Below are 7517 nucleotides of genomic sequence, written 5' to 3'. Positions count from 1 at the left end.
AATCCTAAATTCGTCAGACTCAAGGAATTAGGTTTAGCTATGTCAGGCTAGTTTATCATCATCGAATCTAATTCTAGCATTCATCCTATTTCTGACAAATTTAGGACACTAAGCTTGCATAATCTAATCAACTGGGATTAAACCCATAAAACCAAATCCCTAATCATTCAAGGCTACACAATCAATCTCATCCCCATCCCAGATTGGATGGAGATTAGTTCATAATTAAACTATTCAAATCATTAAAGCACAGATTATCAACATTAATCATCATTAATTAAATAAGTAAAAAGTAGAGACAAATTGAGGAATTTAGAGATCTAAAACCCGGCTTTGTCTGATTCTGATTACAAAAGGACAGAGCTTTCCTTCCCCGTCTTCAAACAAATCAATATCAATTACAATGCAAGAAACTCCCAAACTCCTCCAAAGAAGAAGAAAAATGGAGAGGAAGAGAAGCCACAAAACAATTGAAAAAGAAGGTAACCCTAACAACAAAAACATATTGTTTTATTTATAGTGGTAAGTGTGTTAGGGGGTATTTTGGGCATTTTTCAGGCCAAGATTCGCGCCCTGGGGTGAGAAGACGCTGGGAAATTGCTTCCCAGCGCCTCGTCTCGTCGAGACAAGAGGTGTCTCGACAAGACGAAAGGGTGTCTCGACGAGACGCTGGGTGTCTCGTCGAGACACCACGTGATGGTTCCCTCTGGGAACCATTGGCCCACCTCGTCTCAGCGAGATAGGCCATGTCTCGACGAGACGGGGGCCTGTCTCGGCGAGACAGGTGCTCAGAAAGGGTAGTTCCCTCCGGAAGTTATCTGTTTTGGTCCCTGTGCTCCCGGAATTCGCTCTAGTGGTCCCCGAACTGTCCGGAAATGCTCAACCAGTCCTAAAAACACCTGAAAATACAGAAAGTGTCATAAATAACGGAAATTACTCACTTCAACTTAAAGATAACAAAATGATGCTGAGATTGAGTGGAAATAAAGCAAAAGCGAACTAAAACAATCCTAAAACCCCTATATAAATGGGAGCTATCAACCTCCCCACACTTGAATCTTGCTTGTCCTCAAGCAAAGCAAGAAAGAGTCAAAAGCAGCGAAATTTCAACGAATAGCTCCCGTACACAGACAAGGATCCATTGCACTTTTATAATCCATACGGTTTCAGACTACTCAAGTTGCAATTAAAAACAAAGTGAACCTCAGATAAATCTCCCAAAACTGATTAATTAGTTTTATCAACCAACACTTTGCGGAAGCGAAAGGCGAGGACTAAGGTTGCTAGCTCACAGGTGGTCGCTCTTACGCTCAAGTGTTTGGGGTGTCATATGAATTTGGCAAACGCTCTACAGTGTATTGCACACAATGGTCACGTTGGAATTGCATCATCCATCCGGTTGAAATCATGCATCACAAATAAACAAGATTAGAGGTCTTTAAAGGGTTGTAACATAGGCTAAGGTTTGGGGGTAGGAAGAAGGGAATTTAGGCAAAAAGTTAATGACTCAACTAGCTAGAATTTTCTCAAAAATTTGGCACTTGTTCCGCTATGTGCGAGATAAAAGCTCAAAGTTGTTTTATTTCAGTTCGGGAAGCAATTAAAGAATGTATTTTATCCTTTCCTCTACAATTTATTCGGTTCAATTTTTTTTTTCTTTTGAGATAGAGGGGACAAAGAGTCAATTTGAATTGGTTACTTCTTCTATTTAGAATTACAACCTTTCAATGATAGCTAATGGAAATTTGAAGGATGCGTGCCTAAGGATCTTCCAGCTGTAATTAAGTCAATTAACTTGGGTAAGAAAGGGTATTTAGGAAGGTTAAGGGCTCGTAACACGGTTGATCAAAGAAAATCGGTAAATAAGGCTCAAAGGGGCTTATCTAGTGGAATTGGCAAAGGATTTTGGCTAATCAAAGACTAGGCTGCGTTCACAAATGGCTGAACCTAAATTGCCTAATCATTTCAAGTTCAATTATAACACAACATTCAACCAGTATTGGATGCAATTCCTATGAGCATGATGACAATAACTGTAATCCCACACCTAAGAGATCGATTGTTCCTAAAAATGAGTCTAAAATATTGACCTTTAGGCTCTAGCTCACAATTTAGGGGTTATTTGCAACAATCCTAGCCTCACCTAACGAAACGTTCCATGCCGATCTTAGTTAAATAACACTCTTTGGGGACTCAAATGTTGTTCACAAGTTTTTGCATGCATCGATTTCACTGAGCTTTCAGACTTTCAGAGCACAATTTCAACTGTAATGTCAGGATTGCTAGACGCATCAAAAATCAACTGCCTAAGATTCTTATTCTTTTTATTTCTGACTACTGAAAGCAAAAACTGAAAGCAAAAACGAAATCTCCAAACACAAATACATATAAAGCATGCAATTGGTACATGTACAAAATGTCCTATCCTATTGCCTCCTCCCCCACATTAAATCATGCATTTAATTCCAAAAGATGCATATTTATGAAATTGAACAATAAGCGAAAGGAAAGAGATAGGATAGGAAAACTCCCTCATGGTGCATCTATGTAACGCAGTGTCTCCACTGCGCCCAAGTCATCCTCATAAATTTTCAGACGCTGCCCATTGACCTTGAATGGGGGACTACGACCGTTCGTGATCTCCACTGCTCCGGAGGAGAATAACTGGATGACCTCAAATGGCCCATACCACCTCGACTTTAACTTACCAGGGAATAATCGCTGCCTGGAGTTATATAGTAACACATTATCCCCTACCTCAAAGTGACGTTTGATTATTCTCTTATCGTGCCATCTTTTCGTCTTTTCCTTGTAGATTCGTGAACTCTCATAGGCACCAAGCCTGAACTCTTCCAAGGCATCCAACTACAGTAACCGTTTTTCTCCTGCAACTCTTGTATCAAAATTTAGAAAACGTGTAGCCCAGTAGGCTCTATGTTCGAGTTCTACAGGAAGATGGCATGCCTTACCGTAAACTAACCTGAACGGGGACATGCCAATTGGCGTTTTAAACGCTCCTGTATGCCCATAATGCATCATCTAATTTGAGAGACCAATTATTTCTAGAGGAATTCACAGTTTTTTCAAGAATAGCTTTTATTTCTCTATTAGAAACTTCTACTTGGCCACTGGTCTGAGGGTGATACGGGGTTGCCACTTTATGGGTGACCCCGTATTTATGCAGGACCTGTCTAAAAGCCTGATTGCAAAAATGGGACCCACCATCGCTAATAATGGTGCGGGGAGTGCCAAACCGTGTGAAAATGTTCTTTTGCAAGAATCGGATGACAGCCCGCGCATCATTACTAGGCAAGGCTACATCCTCAACCCATTTGGAGATGTAGTCTACGGCTACAAGGATGTACTCGTTATTAAATGACTTCGGGAAAGGACCCATGAAGTCTATTCCCCAGACGTCAAAAATTTCATAGACTAAAATTGGTTTCATGGGCATGGCAAGTCTTGGTGAAATGTTGCCAGTTCGTTGACACTTATCACAGTTTTTCACAAAATCAAAAGCGTCACGAAAGATGGTGGGCCAATAAAGCCCACTCTGAAGTACCTTAGCTGCGGTCCTATCTGCCCCGTGGTGTCCACCTACCTCTTTGGAGTGGCAGAATGCAAGGACAGAGGCAATCTCCTCTTCAGGTATGCACCGGCGAATAATATTGTCACCACAGACTTTGAACAAATAGGGGTCATCCCAAAAATATTGCTTCGCATCATGCAGGAATTTTCTCCGCTGTTGGTAGGAGAATTCTAGAGGGATCACCTTTGCCACAAGGAAGTTAGCGAAATCAGCGAACCAAGGTACATGTTGTACTGACAACAATGATTCATCGGGGAATGTCTCCTGGATGCCTGCAGTCGTTTCCGTATTCAATTCCTCTTGTTCTAATCTGGAGAGATGATCAGCAACCACATTCTCCACTCATTTCTTGTCTCGTATCTCCAGGTCAAACTCCTGCAGCAACAAGATCCACCTAAGGAGTCTCGGTTTTGCATCCTGCTTAGAAAACAAATACCTCAATGCAGCATGATCAGTGTAAACAATAACTTTGGAAAGCACTAAATAGGAACGAAACTTGTGTAGTGCAAAAATCACAGCTAATAACTCCTTTTCTGTTGTTGTATAATTTACTTGGGCATCATTAAGGGTTTTACTAGCATAAGAAATTGGTTGGCAAATTTTGTCCACCTTCTGCCCTAAGCATGCACCTACAGCTGTGTCACTAGCATCGCACATCAGTTCGAAGGGTAAATCCCAATTGGGGCTAACCATTATGGGAGCTTTGGTCAGTTTATCCTTCAAGGTATTGAAAGATTCCAGGCATTCAGGTGTGAAAACGAAATTAGCATCTTTCAATAACAATTGGGTCATAGGCCTGGAAATTTTAGAAAAATCTTTAATGAAACGTCTATAAAAACCAGCATGGCCTAAAAAACTCCTTACTGCTCTGACATTGGAAGGAGGGGGCAGTTTTTCAATGACCTCAATTTTAGCAGGGTCTACCTTAATACCTTTTCGTGACACCTTATGGCCTAAAACAATACATTCAGTGACCATAAATTGACACTTTTCCCAGTTTAGGACTAGATCAGTTTCCTCACATCTTTGCAGCATTAATTCTAAGTTATGCAAACAGCTATCAAAGGTCGTCCCAAAAATAGAAAAATCATCCATAAAGACCTCCATGAAATCTTCTATCATATCAGAAAATATAGCTGTCATGCACCTCTGAAACGTAGCAGGTGCATTGCATAATCCAAAGGGCATCCGTCTATATGCAAATGTCCCAAAAGGGCATGTGAAAGTGGTCTTCTCCTGATCATCAGGATCCACTGAGATTTGCATGTAGCCCGAATACCCATCCACACAACAGAAGAAAAACTTACCTGCCATGCGTTCAAGCATTTGATCGATGAACGGAAGGGGAAAATGGTCCTTCCTGGTGGCGTCGTTCAACTTCCTGAAATCCACGCACATTCGCCACCCGGTCGTTTTCCGCACAGGAATTAACTCATTCTTCTCGTTCAACGTCACTGTTGTGCCTCCCTTCTTTGGCACCATATTCACAGGACTCACCCATTGGCTGTCAGAGATCGGAAAGATCATCCCTGCATCAAGCAACTTAATCACCTCAGCCTTCACCACCTCCTTCATTTTTGGGTTAAGCCTTCTCTGTGGTTGAGCAGTCGGCTTCACTTTATCTTCCATATAGATCCGGTGTTCGCAAAGCGACGGGCTGATCCCTTTTATGTCAGACATTTGCCATCCAAAAGCCTCTTTATGCTTCCTTAGCACCTCCACCAAGCGATCTTCCTCAGGACCTGTAAGTTTAGCAGAGATAATTACAGGTAAATGTTCAGGCGGTGCTAAGAATACGTATTTTAGATGTGCAGGCAAAGGTTTGAGATCGAGGGTTGGTGGTTCTTCGATTGATGTGTTAGGCCTTGTTTTGGTTTCCCTCTCCAGGAGTTCATCGTGCCGGGCCCAATTACATCCTTTTTTACTGCCGTCCCCAACGTCTTCATCTGACAGCTCCTCCTCTTCTAGTTCGATGTTCAGATTCTTAACCTCGTTTTCCTGAAAAGTACTCTCAACCAAAGAGTCAGTAAGGCTCAAGAAATTACAACACTCGTCATCATCGGGAAATTTCATAGACTTCAGAATATTGAATTCTACTTCCTCATTCTGTAATCGGAGAATTAATTTCCCCCCCTCGACATCAATCAGGGTCCGTCCTATCGCGAGGAAAGGTCTCCCTAATAAGATAGGCACCTGATCGTCCTCCTCGATGTCCATTATCACGAAGTCAGCCGGAAAGATGAACTGATCTACCTTCACCAAAAGGTCTTCTACCACCCCTACCGGTCGCCTTATTGATCTGTCAGCCAGCTGTATGGTGACTGATGTTGGTTTTGGATCTCCCATCCCCAGTTTCCTATAAACAGACAAAGGCATTAAGTTAATGCTTGCTCCTAGATCACATAAGGCACGTTTAAAATGAACTTTGCCTATTGTACAAGGTATGCTAAAACTACCAGGATCCTTCGATTTTTTTGGAAGTGGGTTTGTGAGCATTGCAGAACATTCCTGGCTCAGCATTATAGTCTCATGATCTCCTAATCTTTTCTTTTTAGAGATTAATTCTTTCAAAAACTTTCCATACACAGGCATATTTTCAAGAAGTTCAAGGAACGGAAGATTAATCTCTATTTTCTTAAACACATTAAGCATCTTTGAATAATCCTTATCTAATTTAGCTCTTCTAGAAGTAGGATAAGGTAATGTCACCTATGTTGGCGGGTCAACAATGTCAGTTATCGAAGCCGGATCAGAAACACTTACTTGAGGAGAAGATGGAACCGACATGATTTTACCAGTAGCTGGGTCTAACCCCTCGTCTCGTTGAGGCACAAAATCCGGTCCTTTGACCTGTGTTCCGCTCCTGAGCGTAATTGCTCGTGCTTCTTCTTCTGCCAACTTACTCACTTGCGTCTGAAGACTTTGGCAGACTGCTTCATTGTGTGCTAATCTTCCCTCCATGGCACTCATGCTCTCTATCAGGGCGTCTACACCCTTTTTTAGGTTGAATTCGGAACCGATCCTTCCGTGCCCGTCCTGCTTTAAATAGTGGATATGTGCGAGCACCACGGGACATTCCACACTCTTGTACCCTCCACTACAAACCTCACAGCTCACCACTGATCCCGATGATTTCAAGTGACTTCCCAGCAGAGCTAACTTTTCTGTGAGTGCTGCTATCTGAGGATTGGATTTTGGACATACTCCAATGCACTCCTCTGCTGTTGTAAACCTGCTCGGAGGCGGCTTCACAACTTGCCAACATGCACTTCGTTCAACCAATTCTTTCACCAGATTATAGGCCTGCTTTGCGGTTTTGTTGAACAAATTTCCTCCCGCCGCAGTATCAAGAAAAGCACGGCTAACCGGAGATATTCCCGAATAGAACATATCAACAAGCTGGTACCGCTGGTAATCATGATGGGGAACCTTCTCAACAACCTCTGGAACCTCTCCCAGGCTAGATGCAGGTTCTCACTTTCAGACTGCCTAAACGATGTGCTTTCGCTTCTGAACTGAGCAGTCTTGGATGGAGGGAAATATTTTGCTAGGAAAGCTGATACGGTGGTGTCCCAATCAGTTAGAGAGCCTGGCTCAACTGTATGTAGCCATTCTGCAGCTTCTTCTTTCAAGGAAAATCTGAACAGCTTCTGATAGACTTGTTCAGATGTAACTTCTTCGCACTTGAAGGTGCTGCAATATTCTACGAATTTGTCAAGGTGTGAATTGGGATCTTCGTAGTAATCCCCCTTGAACTGCCCCGAGTTCTGGATCATCTGGATCATCGCCGGCCTGATTTCGAATGATTCCGCTGTTATTGCTGGATCGAGTAAGCCGGAGGTGCTTGTCGGCCGTCTTGCCTTAAGCAACTCCATCACTGACATATCCTCGGCCATCGTATCCTCATCTCAGGCCCTGCAAGAATAGT

The sequence above is a fragment of the Euphorbia lathyris genome, chromosome 1, assembly GCF_963576675.1.
Source record: "Euphorbia lathyris chromosome 1, ddEupLath1.1, whole genome shotgun sequence".
NCBI classification, from domain to species: Eukaryota; Viridiplantae; Streptophyta; class Magnoliopsida; order Malpighiales; family Euphorbiaceae; genus Euphorbia; species Euphorbia lathyris.
The sequence above is the reverse complement of the archived record's forward strand: the minus strand, read 5'-3'. Positions refer to the sequence as shown.